The following is a 19,779-nucleotide window of genomic DNA, read 5'->3' as shown; positions in this document are numbered from 1 at the left end:
AATATGGTGAGGGGTCCTTGATGTTACGGGGTATACCTCCTGTAAAATATGGTGAGGGGTCCTTGATGTTACGGGTATACCTCCTGTAAAATATGGTCAGGGGTCCTTGATGTTAATACTTCCTGTAAAATATGGTGAGGGTCCTTGATGTTACGGGGTATACCTCCGGTAAAAGATGGTGAGGGTCCTTGATAAGGTCAACAGGATCATGAACTACCCAGCAACAGGACATTTTAGTCAAAACATCTGGTTGCCTCTGCTAGGACTTCACAAATCCACAACTGTCATTTTCCAGCAGGACAACGACCCCAAGCACACAGCAAAATCCACAAAGAAAAAACCCATACACAAAAACAAAACACATTTTCAGTCAACCGTTGAAAAAAAAAAGTGTTTTTGAATTGAACAGGACATTGATTAGTCATTTCCAAGGACAACTAACATCCACAACTGTCATTTTCCAGCAACACAACGCCCTCCTAAGCAGGGAAAAGGTTAACGGTCTGCCATTTCCAGCAGCATATTGACACACAGCCAGGCACAACTGTCATTTTCCAGCAAATCACAGCACAACAGAGCAGGAGACAAGACTGACACAGAGCAAAACATCCACAAAGTAACGCTTAATTCACAGCAGCGCAAAAACAAACACATTTTCAGTCTCCAAAAAAAGTGTTTTGAATTGAAGAGGACAGAGTCCATAAGGGAGGATATCAAGGACCTGAAAGATTCTGATTGGAGGAACGGTAACGTCCCTCCCTAAGTAGGGAAAAGGTTAACGGTCTGCCATTTCAGAGTCAGTTTGACACACAGCCAGGCAACAACAGGAAGCGGTGTGTCGTCAGCAAATCACAGCACAACAGAGCAGGAGATAAGACTGACTCAGAGTCAGTTCCAGGCACAGTAACGTACAGCAGCAGCGCAGGGGATAAGACTGACTCAGAGTCAGTTCCAGGCACAGTAACGTACAGCAATCACAGCAGCGCAGGGGATAAGACTGACTCAGAGTCAGTTCCAGGCGCAGTAACGTACAGCCCCAGTAGATAAGACTGACTCAGAGTCAGTTCCAGGCACAGTAACGTTACAGCAGAGCAGGAGGTAAGACTGACTCAGAGTCAGTTCCAGGCACAGTAACGTACAGCAGAGCAGGAGATAAGACTGACTCAGAGTCAGTTCAATCAAGTAACGTCCATCCATCCAGGAACGTCCATGGCAGAAAAGACAACTCACAGTGTCACTTCCAGGCAGGAACTGGAGATCTGGAGAATGGAACAAGCTATCAGTATCAGTCAAGTCAATCAAAAATCCTCCATCCATCCAATGAATACCAACTCTATTGTTCAGAGTCCTTCCATACCAACTCATTGTCCATCCATTCATCCTCAGTCCTCAATGAGATCCAAGACCAACAGGGTCAGAATTGGGACATAGCTATAGTTTCCAGTCTATCCAGCCAGCCTCAGTCCTCAATGAATACCAACTCTATTGTTCATGTTCCTCTAGTCCTCAATGAATACCAACTCTAGTCCATGTTTCAGATCCAGAATCCTCAATGACTCAACTCTTGTGTCTGTTTCCTCCAGTCCTCAATGAATACCAACTCTATTGTCCATGTTTCCTCAGTCCTCAATGAATACCAACTCTATTGTCCATGTTTCCTCCAGTCCTCAATGAATACCAACTCTATTGTCCATGTTTCCTCTCAGTCCTCAATGAATACCAACTCTCCATTGTCCATGTTTCCTCCAGTCCTCAATGAATACCAACTCTATTGTCCATGTTTCCTCTAGTCCTCAATGAATACCAACTCTATTGTCCATGTTTCCTCCAGTCCTCAATGAATACCAACTCTATTGTCCATGTTTCCTCCAGTCCTCCTGAATACCAACTCTCCATTGTCATGTCTATGTTTCCTCCAGTCCTCAATGAATACCAACTCTATTGTCCATGTTTCCTCCAGTCCTCAATGAATACCAACTCTATTGTCCATGTTTCCTCCAGTCCTCAATGAATACCAACTCTATTGTCCATGTTTCCTCTAGTCCTCAATGAATACCAACTCTATTGTCCATGTTTCCTCCAGTCCTCAATGAATACCAACTCTATTGTCCATGTTTCCTCCAGTCCTCAATGAATACCAACTCTATTGTCCATGTTTCCTCCAGTCCTCAATGAATACCAACTGAATACCAACTCTAGTGTCCATGTTTCCTCCAGTCCTCAATGAATACCAACTCTATTGTCCATGTTTCCCCCAGTCCTCAATGAATACCAACTCTATTGTCCATGTTTCCTCCAGTCCTCAATGAATACCAACTCTATTGTCCATGTTTCCTCTTAGTCCTCCATGAATACCAACTCTCTATTGTCCATGTTTCCTCTCAGTCCTCAACAGAACAGCAGCCCAGGGGCCCTGAATACCAACTCTATTGTCCATGTTTCCTCTTAGTCCTCAATGAATACCAACTCTCTATTGTCCATGTTTCCTCCAGTCCTCAATGAATACCAACTCTATTGTCCATGTTTCCTCTTAGTCCTCAATGAATACCAACTCTCTATTGTCCATGTTTCCTCCAGTCCTCAATGAATACCAACTCTATTATCCATGTTTCCTCTAGTCCTCAATGAATACCAACTCTATTGTCTGTTTCCTCCAGTCCTCAATGAATACCAACTCTATTGTCCATGTTTCCTCCAGTCCTCAATGAATACCAACTCTATTGTCCATGTTTCCTCCAGTCCTCAATGAATACCAACTCTATTGTCCATGTTTCCTCCAGTCCTCAATGAATACCAACTCTATTGTCCATGTTTCCTCCAGTCCTCAATGAATACCAACTCTCTATTGTCTGTTTCCTCCAGTCCTCAATGAATACCAACTCTATTGTCCATGTTTCCCCATTCATTCGACAACAGAGTGCTAAGTAGCTTGTCAACAGTATTGGGCCCTGCCAGTCTAGTGTTTCTAAAGTACCACAACAGAACAGCAGCCCAGGGGCCCTGCCAGTCTAGTGTTTCTAAAGTACCACAACAGAACAGCAGCCCAGGGCCCTGCCAGTCTTTCTAAAAGTACCACAACAGAACAGCAGCCCAGGGGCCCTGCCAGTCTTTCTAAAAGTACCACAACAGAACAGCAGCCCAGGGGCCCTGCCAGTCTTTCTAAAAGTACCAGAACAGAACAGCAGCCCAGGGGCCCTGCCAGTCTTTCTAAAAGTACCACAACAGAACAGCAGCCCAGGGCCCAGCCAGTCTTTCTAAAAGTACCACAACAGAACAGCAGTCCAGGGGCCCTGCCAGTCTTTCTAAAAGTACCACAACAGAACAGCAGGGGCCCAGCCAGTCTTTCTAAAAGTACCACAACAGAACAGCAGGGGCCCTGCCAGTCTTTCTAAAAGTACCACAACAGAACAGCAGTCCAGGGCCCTGCCAGTCTTTCTAAAAGTACCACAACAGAACAGCAGGGGCCCAGCCAGTCTATCTAAAAAGGCCTCAGTCATTGATGACATTCTCCACTCCAGTCCTTTTAGGAGGCTATAGGGAGAAAATCATTTCCCATAAGACCCTGAGGACTGGCCAGCTGGCACAGATAGTAAACATGGCTGTGTCCCAAACAGCATCCTATTCACTATATCAAATGCAATACCCTTTGGGCCCTGGTCAAAAAAGTAGTGCACTATATTACAGAATAGGGTGCCCTTGGGGAGGCAGTACCATGTTCTAAACTATAGTCATGTGAGGTGGTCACAGTGTGTTCTGGGACAGTCTGTGTGTGTGTGTGTGTGTGTGTGTGTGCGCGCGAGTGTGTGTGTGCGTGTGTGTGTATACGTGAGTTCTAGGGGCAGAGTAGTGTGTGTGTGTGTGTGTGTTCAGAACCAATTGACTGAACAGGAAACTATGTAGACTACTCAGTCATACCACTATGTAGACTACTCAGTCATATTACTATGGTATGTATGGTCACTATGTAGACTACTCAGTCATATTACTATGGTATGTATGGTCACTATGTAGACTACTCAGTCATATTACTATGGTATGTATGGTCACTATGTAGACTACTCAGTCATATCACTATGTAGACTACTCAGTCATATTACTATGGTATGTATGGTCACTATGTAGACTACTCAGTCATATTACTATGTAGACTACCCAGTCATATTACTATGGTATGTATGGTCACTATGTAGACTACTCAGTCATATTACTATGGTATGTATGGTCACTATGTAGACTACTCAGTCATATTACTATGGTATGTATGGTCACTATGTAGACTACTCAGTCATATCACTATGTAGACTACTCAGTCATATTACTATGGTATGTATGGTCACTATGTAGACTACTCAGTCATATTACTATGTAGACTACCCAGTCATATTACTATGGTATGTATGGTCACTATGTAGACTACTCAGTCATATTACTATGTAGACTACTCAGTCATATTACTATGGTATGTATGGTCACTATGTAGACTACTCAGTCATATCACTATGGTATGTATGGTCACTATGTAGACTACTCGGTCATATCACTATGTAGACTACTCAGTCATATTACTATGGTATGTATGGTCACTATGTAGACTACTCAGTCATATTACTATGTAGACTACCCAGTCATATTAATATGGTATGTATGGTCACTATGTAGACTACTCAGTCATATTACTATGTAGACTACTCAGTCATATTACTATGGTATGTATGGTCACTATGTAGACTACTCGGTCATATCACTATGGTATGTATGGTCACTATGTAGACTACTCAGTCATATCACTATGTAGACTACTCAGTCATATTACTATGGTATGTATGGTCACTATGTAGACTACTCAGTCATATTACTATGTAGACTACTCAGTCATATTACTATGGTATGTATGGTCACTATGTAGACTACTCAGTCATATTACTATGGTATGTATGGTCACTATGTAGACTACTCAGTCATATTACTATGGTATCTATGGTCACTATGTAGACTACAGTCATATTACTATGGTCACTATGTAGACTATCAGTCATATTATGTAGACTACTACAGTCATATTACTATGGTATGTATGGTCACTATGTAGACTACTCAGTCATATCACTATGTAGACTACTCAGTCATATTACTATGGTATGTATGGTCACTATGTAGACTACTCAGTCATATTACTATGTAGACTACTCAGTCATATTACTACGGTATGTATGGTCACTATGTAGACTACTCAGTCATATTACTATGTAGACTACCCAGTCATATTAATATGGTATGTATGGTCACTATGTAGACTACTCAGTCATATTACTATGGTATGTATGGTCACTATGTAGACTACCCAGTCATATTACTGGGTATGTATGGTCACTATGTAGACTACTCAGTCATATCACTATGTAGACTACCCAGTCATATTACTATGGTATGTATGGTCACTATGTAGACTACTCAGTCATATTACTATGTAGACTACCCAGTCATATTAATATGGTATGTATGGTCACTATGTAGACTACTCAGTCATATTACTATGTAGACTACCCAGTCATATTACTATGGTATGTATGGTCACTATGTAGACTACTCAGTCATATTACTATGTAGACTACCCAGTCATATTAATATGGTATGTATGGTCACTATGTAGACTACTCAGTCATATTACTATGTAGACTACTCAGTCATATTACTATGGTATGTATGGTCACTATGTAGACTACTCGGTCATATCACTATGTAGACTACCCAGTCATATTACTATGGTATGTATGGTCACTATGTAGACTACTCAGTCATATTACTATGGTATGTATGGTCACTATGTAGACTACCCAGTCATATTAATATGGTATGTATGGTCACTATGTAGACTACCCAGTCATATTACTATGGTATGTATGGTCACTATGTAGACTACTCAGTCATATCACTATGTAGACTACTCAGTCATATTACTATGTAGACTACTCAGTCATATTACTATGGTATGTATGGTCACTATGTAGACTACTCAGTCATATCACTATGTAGACTACTCAGTCATATTACTATGGTATGTATGGTCACTATGTAGACTACTCAGTCATATTACTATGGACTACTCATGTCACTATGTATGGTCACTACTCTAGTCATATCACTATGTAGACTACTCAGTCATATTACTATGTAGACTACCCAGTCATATTAATATGGTATGTATGGTCACTATGTAGACTACTCAGTCATATTACTATGGTATGTATGGTCACTATGTAGACTACCCAGTCATATTACTGTGGTATGTATGGTCACTATGTAGACTACTCAGTCATATCACTATGTAGACTACCCAGTCATATTACTATGGTATGTATGGTCACTATGTAGACTACTCAGTCATATTACTATGTAGACTACCCAGTCATATTAATATGGTATGTATGGTCACTATGTAGACTACTCAGTCATATTACTATGTAGACTACCCAGTCATATTACTATGGTATGTATGGTCACTATGTAGACTACTCAGTCATATTACTATGTAGACTACCCAGTCAAATTAATATGGTATGTATGGTCACTATGTAGATTACTCAGTCATATTACTATGTAGACTACTCAGTCATATTACTATGGTATGTATGGTCACTATGTAGACTACTCGGTCATATCACTATGTAGACTACCAGTCATATTACTATGGTATGTATGGTCACTATGTAGACTACTCAGTCATATTACTATGGTATGTATGGTCACTATGTAGACTACCCAGTCATATTAATATGGTATGTATGGTCACTATGTAGACTACCCAGTCATATTACTATGGTATGTATGGTCACTATGTAGACTACTCAGTCATATCACTATGTAGACTACTCAGTCATATTACTATGTAGACTACTCAGTCATATTACTATGGTATGTATGGTCACTATGTAGACTACTCAGTCATATTACTATGTAGACTACCCAGTCATATTACTATGGTATGTATGGTCACTATGTAGACTACTCAGTCATATCACTATGTAGACTACTCAGTCATACCACTATGTAGACTACTCAGTCATACCACTATGTAGACTACTCAGTCATATTACTATGGTATGTATGGTCACTATGTAGACTACTCAGTCATACCACTATGTAGACTACTCAGTCATACCACTATGTAGACTACTCAGTCATACCACTATGTAGACTACTCAGTCATACCACTATGTAGACTACTCAGTCATATCACTATGTAGACTACTCAGTCATACCACTATGTAGACTACTCAGTCATACCACTATGTAGACTACTCAGTCATACCACTATGTAGACTACTCAGTCATATTACTATGGTATGTATGGTCACTATGTAGACTACTCAGTCATACCACTATGTAGACTACTCAGTCATACCACTATGTAGACTACTCAGTCATACCACTATGTAGACTACTCAGTCATACCACTATGTAGACTACTCAGTCATACCACTATGTAGACTACTCAGTCATATCACTATGTAGACTACTCAGTCATATTACTATGTAGACTACTCAGTCATATTACTATGGTATGTATGGTCACTATGTAGACTACTCAGTCATATTACTATGGTAGCCAGCTCTACTCACAGTAAAACCCACTCCTACTTGGAGGGAAGCCAGCTCTACTCACAGTAAAACCCTTTGCTACTTGGAGGAAGCCAGCTCTACTCACAGTAAAACCCTGTCCTACTTGGAGGGAAGCCAGCTCTACTCACAGTAAAACCCTCTGCTACTTGGAGGGAAGCCAGCTCTACTCACAGTAAAACCCTATACTACTTGGAGGAAGCCAGCCCTACTCACAGTAAAACCCTATCCTACTTGGAGGAAGCCAGCCCTACTCACAGTAAAACCCTATCCTACTTGGAGGAAGCCAGCTCTACTCACAGTAAAAGGAGGGCAAAGCCTCACCTACTTGAAGAGGGAAACCAGAAAGGGAAACCAAACCAGGATGTGACTCACTCCTAGAGAACTCAAAATAAAACGTGGAGAAACAGTGGAAGCAGTAAACATTAATAAAACACTCCTTCCTCCTCTAAGAAAGAGGAAGGTTTCTTTTCAAAGTGGCGACAGCTCATGATTAAACCTCCTTACCAGTATCAACAGGGACCGAGTCATTTCAGAACAGCCAATCAGCTGCTAACAAAATGAGTTGGGGGAAACCGTTCTACTTCCCAAGGAGTATTGACTGTGTTCCAAATGATACCCTATTCCCTATATAATAGTAGTAGTAGTCTATAGTAGTACCACTATATAGGGAATAGGGCTCTGGTCTATAGTAGTACCACTATATAGGGAATAGGGCTCTGGTCTATAGTAGTACCACTATATAGGGAATAGGGCTCTGGTCTATAGTAGTACCACTATATAGGGAATAGGGGCTCTGGTATATAGTAGTACCACTATATAGGGAATAGGGCCCTGGTCTATAGTAGTACCACTATATAGGGAATAGGGCTCTGGTCTATAGTAGTACCACTATATAGGGAATAGGACTATGGTCTATAGTCGTACCACTATATAGGGAATAGGGCTCTGGTCTATAGTAGTACCACTATATAGGGAATAGGGCTCTGGTCTATAGTAGTACCACTATATAGGGAATAGGGCTCTGGTCTATAGTAGTACACCTATATAGGGAATAGGGCTCTGGTCTATAGTAGTACACCTATATAGGAATAGGGCTCTGGTCTATAGTAGTACCACTATATAGGGAATAGGGCTCTGGTCTATAGTAGTACCACTATAGGGAATAGGGCTCTGGTCTATAGTAGTACCACTATATAGGGAATAGGGCTCTGGTCTATAGTAGTACCACTATATAGGGAATAGGGATCTGGTCTTTGTCTGGGCATCAATACAGGGTAGCAGTAACAAGTTGTCAAGCTCCCCACATTCTTCCCTCTAGTGTGTGGAGTCAGACAGAGCTGTCAAAGATACAGAAAACTATTGTGTTGTTGATCCAGTACAGGCAGGTGTTGCTGACCTAGATAAAGAGGCAGTCTTTCAGGGTGAACCACATTTCTCTCTTTACTTAAAAACATCCTCTCCTAAACCCCTGGACATCCTCTCCTGTTCACTGTATAAACCCCTGGACATCCTGTTCACTGTACACCTGGACATCTCTCCTGTTCACTGTATTAACCACCTGGACATCCTCTCCTGTTCACTGTATAAACCCCCTGGACATCCTCTCCTGTTCACTGTATTAACCCCCTGGACATCCTCTCCTGTTCACTGTATTAACCCCATCCTGGTACATCCTCTCCTGTTCACTGTATTAACCCCATCCTCTCCTGTTCACTGACCATGGACCCTCTCTTCACCTGTTCCACTGGACATCCTCCCTGTTCACTGTATTAACCCCCTGGACATCCTCTCCTGTTCACTGTACCACCTGTTCACTGACATCCTCCCTGACATGGACATCTCCTGTTCACTGTATTAACCACCTGGACATCCTCTCCTGTTCACTGTATAAACCACCTGGACATCCTCTCCTGTTCACTCCTCTCCTGTTCACTGTAAACCACCTGGACATCCTCTCCTGTTCACTGTATTAACCACCTGGACATCCTCTCCTGTTCACTGTATTAACCACCTGGACATCCTCTCCTGTTCACTGTATTAACCACCTGGACATCCTCTCCTGTTCACTGTATTAACCACCTGGACATCCTCTCCTGTTCACTGTATTAACCACCTGGACATCCTCTCCTGTTCACTGTATAAACCACCTGGACATCCTCTCCTGTTCACTGTATTAACCACCTGGACATCCTCTCCTGTTCACTGTATTAACCACCTGGACATCCTCTCCTGTTCACTGTATTAACCACCTGGACATCCTCTCCTGTTCACTGTATTAACCACCTGGACATCCTCTCCTGTTCACTGTATTAACCACCTGGACATCCTCTCCTGTTCACTGTATTAACCACCTGGACATCCTCTCCTGTTCACTGTATTAACCACCTGGACATCCTCTCCTGTTCACTGTATTAACCACCTGGACATCCTCTCCTGTTCACTGTATTAACCACCTGGACATCCTCTCCTGTTCACTGTATTAACCACCTGGACATCCTCCTGTTCACTGTATTAACCACCACCTGGACATCCTCTCCTGTTCACTGTATTCCTCTCCTGTTCACTGTAACCACCTGGACATCCTCTCCTGTTCACTGTATTAACCACCTGGACACCTGGACATCCTCTCCCTGTTCACTGTACCAACCTGGACATCCTCTCCTGTTCACTGTATTAACCACCTGGACATCCTCTCCTGTTCACTGTATTAACCACCTGGACATCCTCTGTTCACTGTATTAACCACCACCTGGACATCCTCTCCTGTTCACTGTATTAACCACCTGGACATCCTCTCCTGTTCACTGTATTAACCACCTGGACATCCTCTCCTGTTCACTGTATTAACCACCTGGACATCCTCTCCTGTTCACTGTATTAACCACCTGGACATCCTCTCCTGTTCACTGTATTAACCACCTGGACATCCTCTCCTGTTCACTGTATTAACCACCTGGACATCCTCTCCTGTTCACTGTATTAACCACCTGGACATCCTCTCCTGTATTAACCACCTGGACATCCTCTCCTGTTCACTGTATTAACCACCTGGACATCCTCTCCTGTTCACTGTATTAACCACCTGGACATCCTCTCCTGTTCACCTCTCCTGTGCATCCTCTCCTGTTCACTGTACCACCTGGACATCCTCTCCACTGTTCACCTGGACATCCCTCTCCTGTTCACTGTATTAACCACCTGGACATCCTCTCCTGTATTAACCACCTGGACATCCTCTCCCCTGTTCACATCCACCTGGACATCCTGTTCACTGTATTAACCACCTGGTTCACATCCACCTGGACATCCTGTTCACTGTATTAACCACCTGGACATCATCTCTCCTGTTCACTGTTCCACCTGGACATCCTCTCCTGTTCACTGTATTAACCACCTGGACACCACCTGGACATCCTCTCCTGTTCACTGTATAAACCACCTGGACATCCTCTCCTGTTCACTGTTCCACCTGGACATACTGTAAACCACCTGGACATCCTCTCCTGTTCACTGTATTAATCCACCTGGACATCCTCTCCTGTTCACTGTATTAACCACCTGGACATCCTCTCCTGTTCACTGTATTAACCACCTGGACATCCTCTCCTGTTCACTGTATTAACCACCTGGACATCCTCTCCTGTTCACTGTATTAACCACCTGGACATCCTCTCCACTGTTCCACTCCTCTCCTGTACTGTTAACCACCTGGTACAAACTCTCCACAGTCTTTTCACTGTAACAAACAGGAAATGTCCTACTCCAAATCATTACCCTGCTGTACAGAGTTTGATAGAACAGGGCTAGAAGAATGTATCGCACGGCTAGTCATCAGTTCACACATGACCTGTGAAAACAAATGCAATGTGCAAAAACCACCTGGATCGGTTCACTAAACGGTAACCAGTGGAGACCTATGACTGCAGAGGTTTGATTGACCTCACACTTTAACCTGACAGTGGACTGGACATACAAACCACCTGGACAGTCATTTCCTGAGTCAGCTAGACTACATTCTCTGTTCACTGCACAGTCACCTTCCTGAGTCAGCTGGACTACAACTGCACAGTCACTTCCTGAGTCAGCTGGACTACAACTGTACAGTCACTTCCTGAGTCAGCTGGACAACAACTGTACAGTCACTTCCTGCTACAAATACAACATAATGACAACGCAGTAGGATACATCCAGCTCCATACTACAACCCTGTGGAACAGGGGACCAGCTCCATACTATAACCCTGTGGAACAGGGGGCCAGCTCCATACTATAACCCTGTGGAACAGTAGGGAACAGGGGGCCAGCTCCATACTATAACCCTGTGGAACAGGGGGCCAGCTCCATACTATAACCCTGTGGAACAGTAGGGACCAGCCAGCTCCATACTATAACCCTGTGGAACAGGGGGCCAGCATCATGTTCACTGCTAACCCTGTGAACAGTAGGGAACAGGGGACCAGCTCCATACTATAACCCTGTGGAACAGTAGGGAACAGGGGACCAGCTCCATACTATAACCCTGTGGAACAGTAGGGAACAGGGGGGGCCAGCTCCATACTATAACCCTGTGGAATAGGGGACCAGCTCCATACTATAACCCTGTGGAACAGGGGAGGGAACAGGGGGCCAGCTCCATACTATAACCCTGTGGAACTTCCTGAGTAACCCTGGGAACAGGGGGCCAGCTCCATACTATAACCCTGTGGAACAGGGGACCAGCTCCATACTATAACCCTGTGGAACAGGGGGGAACAGGGACCAGCTCCATACTATAACCCTGTGGAACAGTAGGGAACAGGGACCAGCTCCATACTATAACCCTGTGGAACAGTAGGGAACCAGCTCCATACTATAACCCTGTGGAACAGTAGGGAACCCAGCTCCATACCCTGTGGAACAGTATGGAACCCAGCTAACCCTGTGGAACAGGGGGGGACCAGCTCCATACTATAACCCTGTGGTAACAGGGGGCCAGCTCCATACTATAACCCTGTGGAACAGGGGACCCAGCTCCATACTATAACCCTGGAACAGGGGACCAGCTCCATACTATAACCCTGTGGAACAGTAGGGAACAGGGGACCAGCTCCATACTATAACCCTGTGGAACAGTAGGGAACCAGCTCCATACTATAACCCTGTGGAACAGGGGGCCAGCTCCATACTATAACCCTGTGGAACAGTATAACCCTGGGAACCAGGGGGCCAGCTCCATATATACCCTGTGGAACAGGGGGCCAGCTCCATACTATAACCCTGTGGAACAGGGGGCAGCTATACTATAACCCTGGGAACAGGGGGCCAGCTCCATACTATAACCCTGTGGAACAGTAGGGAACCAGCTCCATACTATAACCCTGTGGAACAGGGGAACCAGCTCCATACTATAACCCTGTGGAACAGCTAGGGAACAGGGGGCCAGCTCCATACTATAACCCTGTGGAACAGGGGACCAGCTCCATACTATAACCCTGTGGAACAGTAGGGAACAGGGGGCCAGCCAGCTCCATACTATAACCCTGTGGAACAGTAGGGAACAGGGGGCCAGCTCCATACTATAACCCTGTGGAACAGTAGGGAACTCCATACTATAACCCTGGGGGCCAGCTCCATACTATAACCCTGTGGAACAGTAGGAAACAGACTGTCTAGGACCCTGTGGACAGGCCTGGACAAGTCAGGAGGCCAGATACTAAACTACAGTAACTATACAAAGCCCTGTAGGAAATGAATAATTACATGTCAGCATCTCTCCCACTCTGTCACAGCTCCAAGGTATAATGACTTAGCATATCTCCCACTCTGTCAGCAGCTCCACTAGGTATAATGACTTAGCATCTCTCCCACTCTGTCACAGCTCCAAGTATAATGACTTAGCATCCCTCCCACTCTAGTCACAGCTCCAAGGTATAATGACTTAGCATCTCTCCCACTCTGGACAGCTCCAAGGTATAATGACTTAGCATCTCTCCCACAGCTCCATATAATGACTTAGCATCTCTCCCACAGCTCCAAGGTATAATGACAGCATCTCACAGCTCCATATAATGATAGCATCCTCCCACACAGCTCCAAGGTATAATGACTTAGCATATCTCCCACTCTGTCACAGCTCCAAGGTATAATGACTTAGCATCTCTCCCACTCTGTCACAGCTCCAGGTATAATGACTTAGCATCCCCCACTCTGTCACAGCTCCAAGGATAATGACCAGCATCTCTCCCACTCTGTCACAGCTCCAAGGTATAATGACTTAGCATCTCTCCCACTCTGTCAGCTCCATATAATGACTTAGCATCTGTCCCACTACTGTGGACAGTAAGGTATAATGACTTAGCATCTCTCCCACAGCTCCATAATGACTTAGCATCTCTCCACTCTGGAACAGCTCCAGGTATAATGACTTAGCATCTCTCCCATCTGTCACAGCTCCAAGGTATAATGACAGTAGGGATCTCTCCCACAGCTCCAAGGTACTAATGACTTAGCATCTCTCCCACAGCTCCAAGGTATAATGACTTAGCACCAGCTCCAAGGTATAATAACCTGTGGAACAGGGGCCAGCTCCATAGGTATAATGACAGCATCTCTCCCACAGCTCCAAGGTATAATGACTTAGCATCTCTCCCACAGCTGGTAAAGTGACTTAGCATCTCCAGCTCCATATAATGACTTAACATCTCCTGTGGAACAGCTCCAAGGTATAATGACTTAGCATCTCTCCCACTCTGTACAGCTCCAAGGTATAATGACTTAGCATCTCTCCCAGGGAACAGCTCAAGGTATAATGACTTAACTCAGCCCACTCTGTCACAGCTCCAAGGTATAATGACCATCTCTCACCCTGTCACAGCTCCAAGGTATAATGACTAGCATCTCAGGGGACAGCTCCAAGGTATAATGACTTAGCATCTCTCCATACTGTCACAGCTCAAGGTATAATGACTTAGCATCTCTCCCACTCTGTCAGCTCCAAGGTATAATGACTTAGCATCTCCCCACTCTCCACAGCTCCAAGGTATAATGACTTAGCATCTCTCCCACTCTGTCAGCTCCAGGTATAATGACTTAGCATCTCTCCCACTCTGTCAGGGGCAGCTCAAGGTATAATGACTTAGCATCTCTCCCACCTCAGGCTCCACAGCTCAAGGTATAATGACTTAGCATCTCTCCCACAAAGTCACAGCTCAAATGTATAATGACTTAGCATCTCTCCCACTCTGTCACAGCTCCAAGGTATAATGACTTAGCATCTCTCCCACTGTCACAGCTCCAAGGTATAATGACAGGCATCTCTCCCACTCTGTCACAGCTCCAAGGTATAATGACTTAGCATCTCTCCCACTCTGTCACAGCTCAAGGTATAATGACTTAGCATCTCTCCCACAGCTCCAGGTATAATGACTAGCATCTCTCCCACTCTGTCACAGCTCCAAGGTATAATGACTTAGCATCTCTCCCACAGCTCCAAGGTATAATGACTTAGCATCTCTCCCACTCTGTCACAGCTCCAAGGTATAATGACATCTTGTTTGTTTACACTTGGCACTACCCATCTCTGTCTCTCCCTCTATGGGTGGTCCAGGTCTCAGTGTGCTCACGTGTTCCGGACCAGTCCAGACCCACTGGTATACACACACACACACACACACACGTGTTCAGGACCAGTCCAGAACCACACACGTGTTCAGGACCAGTCCAGAACCACTGGTATACACACACACACACACACCACACAACCACTGGCACACACACACACACACACACACACACATACACACACACACACCGGACACACACACACACATACACACACGTTCGGACCAGTCCAGAACCACTGGTATACGTGTTTGAAGACTGTCGGCCTGCTGAGCTGAAGCCTCACACATTCTCTCAGAGAGCTGATACAAGGCCTGCTGAGCTGAAGCCTCGACATTCTCTCAGAGAGCTGATACAAGGCCTGCTGAGCCGAAGCCTCGACATTCTCTCAGAGAGACTGATACAAGGCCTGCTGAGCTGAAGCCTCGACATTCTCTCAGAGCTGATACAAGGCCTGCTGAGCTGAAGCCTCGACATTCTCTCAGAGAGCTGATACAAGGCCTGCTGAGCTGAAGCCTCGACATTCTCTCAGAGAGCTGATACAAGGCCTGCTGAGCTGAAGCCTCGACATTCTCTCAGAGAGCTGACACAAGGCCTGCTGAGCTGAAGCCTCGACATTCTCTCAGAGAGCTGACACAAGGCCTGCTGAGCTGAAGCCTCGACATTCTCTCAGAGAGCTGATACAAGGCCTGCTGAGCTGAAGCCTCGACATTCTCTCAGAGAGCTGATACAAGGCCTGCTGAGCTGAAGCCTCGACATTCTCTCAGAGAGCTGATACAAGGCCTGCTGAGCTGAAGCCTCGACATTCTCTCAGAGAGCTGATACAAGGCCTGCTGAGCTGAAGCCTCGACATTCTCTCAGAGAGCTGATACAAGGCCTGCTGAGCTGAAGCCTCGACATTCTCTCAGAGAGCTGACACAAGGCCTGCTGAGCTGAAGCCTCGACATTCTCTCAGAGAGCTGATACAAGGCCTGCTGAGCTGAAGCCTCAGTCTTTGGGTCTCCGGCAAGGTTTCTCATCAAACAAGCAATGTTTTTTTTTTTTTTCCTGCACCACAAGGAAATATAGTCTAGCTCAACTTCACAGCATCACAGTTCATACGGAGGTGGAACATTTAAAACTGGACATAAGTTCTTTTTTTTTTAATAAAAGGACTATGTAATTATACGTCCATCAGCTGCACCTATTACAATAAACTGCAGCAGTCGGCAGAACATTAGACTGCTGCTGACGTCCCTGGTTGGAAACACGGGTGGATTCATGAAAAGGGGAAGATCTGAGTCGGGGGGGTTTAGAAGGAAAGAAAACTCCAGAAGAATCAAAATCGGAGCCAGTTAAAACACTATTCCCCCCCCCTTACCCACAATGCATTTGGAAAATAAAACAGTTTTACGCCTGGAGTGGAAAAGAGGAGTTAAGAGGAGTGTGATGATGTCAGCGCCGCGGTGACAAATGGAGAGTTACATCTCAGAGAGTCCAATGGAAGCTTCTGGAAGGATCCCAAATGTAGAGTTACAGCTCATAGAGACCAATGGAAGCTACTGGAAGGATCTCAACTAGAGAGTTACATCTCATAGAGACCAATGGAAGCTACTGGAAGGATCCCAACTGGAGAGTTACATCTCATAGAGACCAATGGAAGCTACTGGAAGGATCCCAAATGGAGAGTTACATCTCAGAGACCAATGGAAGCCTCTGGAAGGATCCCAAATGGAGAGTTACATCTCATAGAGACCAATGGAAGCTACTGGAAGGATCCCAAATGGAGAGTTACATCTCATAGAGACCAATGGAAGCTACTGGAAGGATCCCAAATGGAGGTTACATCTCATAGAGACCAATGGAAGCTACTGGAAGGATCCCAACTGGAGAGTTACATCTCATAGAGACCAATGGAAGCTACTGGAAGGATCCCAAATGGAGAGTTACATCTCATAGAGACCAATGGAAGCTACTGGAAGGATCCCAAATGGAGAGTTACATCTCATAGAGACCAATGGAAGCTACTGGAAGGATCCCAAATGGAGAGTTACATCTCATAGAGACCAATGGAAGCTACTGGAAGGATCCCAAATGGAGAGTTACATCTCATAGAGACCAATGGAAGCTACTGGAAGGATCCCAAATGGAGAGTTACATCTCATAGAGACCAATGGAAGCTACTGGAAGGATCCCAAATGGAGAGTTACATCTCATAGAGACCAATGGAAGCTTCTGGAAGGATCCCAAATGGAGAGTTACATCTCATAGAGACAAATGGAAGCTACTGGAAGGATCTCAAATGGAGAGTTACATCTCATAGAGACCAATGGAAGCTTCTGGAAGGATCCCAAATGGAGAGTTACATCTCATAGAGACCAATGGAAGCTACTGGAAGGATCCCAAATGGAGAGTTACATCTCATAGAGACCAATGGAAGCTACTGGAAGGATCTCAACTGAGAGTTACATCTCATAGAGACCAATGGAAGCTACTGGAAGGATCTCAAATGAGAGTTACATCTCAGAGACCAATGGAAGCTTCTGGAAGGATCTCAAATGGAGAGTTACATCTCATAGAGACCAATGGAAGCTACTGGAAGGATCTCAAATGGAGAGTTACATCTCAGAGACCAATGGAAGCTACTGGAAGGATCCCAACTAGAGAGTTACATCTCATAGAGACCAATGGAAGCTACTGGAAGGATCCCAAATGAGAGTTACATCTCATAGAGACCAATGGAAGCTTCTGGAAGGATCCCAACTGGAGAGTTACATCTCATAGAGACCAATGGAAGCTACTGGAAGGATCCCAACTGGAGTTACATCTCATAGAGACCAATGGAAGCTACTGGAAGGATCCCAAATGGAGAGTTACATCTGGATAGAGACCAATGGAAGCTACTGCCTGAAGGATCCCAACTGCTTACATCCCCCTGGAGTCAAATACATCTGCTACTCCCCTGAGACCAATGGAAGCTTCTGGAAGGATCCCCCCGGAAATGGCAGCCTCCCCGATCCCAAACGGGATCCTGGAAGGAAATACTACTGGAAGGAGGCACACGGTGCCCCGGTCAACCATACCCCGGAGTCAAATACACACTGGTCAAATACACACTGCTACCCCCCCGAGTCAAATACACACTGCTACCCCCCCGAGTCAAATACACTGCTACCCCCCCCGGAGTCAAATACACACTGCTAGTCAAATACACACTGCTACCCCCCGGAGTCAAATACACACTGCTACCCCCGGAGTCAAATACACTGCTACCCCCCGAGTCAAATACACACTGCTACCCCCCCGAGTCAAATACACACTGCTACCCCCCAGTCAAATACACTGCTACTCCCCGGAGTCAAATACACACTGCTACCCCAGTCAAATACACACTGCTACCCCCCCGGAGTCAAATACACACTGCTACTCCCCCGGAGTCAAATACACACTGCAAATACTCCCCCAGAGTCAAATACACTGCTACCCCCCTCGAGTCAAATACACACTGCTACCCCCTGAGCCAAATACACACTGCTACTCCCCCGGGAGTCAAATACACACTGCTACTCCCCCCCCGGAGTCAAATACACACTGCTACTCCCCCCCGGAGTCAAATACACACTGCTACCCCCCGAGTCAAATACACACTGATACTCTCCCCCCCGAGTCAAATACACACTACTCCCCCCCGGAGTCAAATACACACTGATACTCTTCCCCCCCCGAGTCAAATACACACTGCTACCCCCCGGAGTCAAATACACACTGCTACCCCCCCAAATACCCTGCCCCCGGGTCAAATACACACTGCTACTCTTCCCTCATAAACCCTTAATAAGGTGTATATAGATGGTTGGGAATTCACTCATAAGCAAACAGCTTGCTGTTAAGCATCTATGACGTGCTTTTGAAGCACTTAGGACGCTTCATGAACGTTCTATAAGGCCTTCATGATGTGGACTTTGTTTCAGGTGGGACGAGGGGATGGAAAGCGAGGGAGCGGGATCTTACCTAGAATGGAGTGGACTCTGACAGATAGCTGAGTTCTCAGGATCAGGATGGGCTTCTTCCCTCTACTGTGGAGAGAGAGAGAGAGAATACTTTAGTGAATAAAGGAGAGAGGAGGAGGAGAGAGAGAATACTTTAATTCATAGGAGGAGGAGGAGAGAATGCTTTAATTAATGGAGGAGAGGGAAATCACTTTAATTAATAGAGGAGGAGAGAGAATACTTTAAATTAATAGGGAGAGAGAGGAAGAATACTTTAAATTAATAGAGAGGGAGTGATAGAGAGAGAATACTTTAATAGAGGAGAGAGAGAATACTTTAATAGAGGAGAGAGAGAGGATACTTTAATTAATAGAGGAGAGAGAGAGGAGGAGAGAGAATACTTTAATTAATAGAGGAGAGAGAATACTTTAATTAATAGAGGAGAGAGAGCGAGAGACAGAGACAGAGACAGAGACAGAGACAGAGACAGAGACAGAGACAGAGAGACAGAGACAGAGACAGAGAGACAGAGACAGAGACAGAGAGACAGAGACAGAGACAGAGACAGAGACAGAGCTAGTCGGGCGATAAAG

At 45.0% G+C, this 19,779-nt stretch overlaps 1 protein-coding gene and 1 long non-coding RNA gene across 5 annotated transcripts in view; both read right to left on the bottom strand.

Annotated features, from left to right (window-relative positions):
• LOC127924958 (FH1/FH2 domain-containing protein 3-like) overlaps window positions 1-19,273 on the bottom strand; it is an 85,449-nt gene extending 66,176 nt beyond the window's left edge. The window contains exon 1 of the mRNA XM_052509626.1: window positions 19,209-19,273. The gene's annotated coding sequence lies outside the window, so the exon portion shown is untranslated. The remainder of the gene's footprint in view (window positions 1-19,208) is intronic.
• On the bottom strand, window positions 9,566-11,287 carry LOC127924960 (uncharacterized). Of its 4 annotated transcripts, XR_008119419.1 has the most exons (5): window positions 11,145-11,287; window positions 11,048-11,059; window positions 10,669-10,724; window positions 10,404-10,607; window positions 9,566-10,107 (listed from the first exon to the last, which is right to left on the bottom strand). It is a non-coding gene; the product is annotated as an uncharacterized LOC127924960 (long non-coding RNA). The 4 variants fall into 4 exon arrangements; XR_008119420.1 differs by lacking the exon at window positions 10,404-10,607 and having other exon boundaries at window positions 10,635-10,724; XR_008119422.1 differs by lacking the exons at window positions 10,669-10,724; window positions 11,145-11,287 and having other exon boundaries at window positions 10,404-10,437; window positions 11,026-11,083.
• Window positions 19,274-19,779: the final 506 nt, after the last annotated feature.

The sequence above is a fragment of the Oncorhynchus keta genome, unplaced genomic scaffold (assembly GCF_023373465.1).
Source record: "Oncorhynchus keta strain PuntledgeMale-10-30-2019 unplaced genomic scaffold, Oket_V2 Un_contig_4826_pilon_pilon, whole genome shotgun sequence".
In the NCBI taxonomy this organism is placed as follows: Eukaryota; Metazoa; Chordata; class Actinopteri; order Salmoniformes; family Salmonidae; genus Oncorhynchus; species Oncorhynchus keta.
The sequence above is the reverse complement of the archived record's forward strand: the minus strand, read 5'-3'. Positions and strand labels throughout refer to the sequence as shown.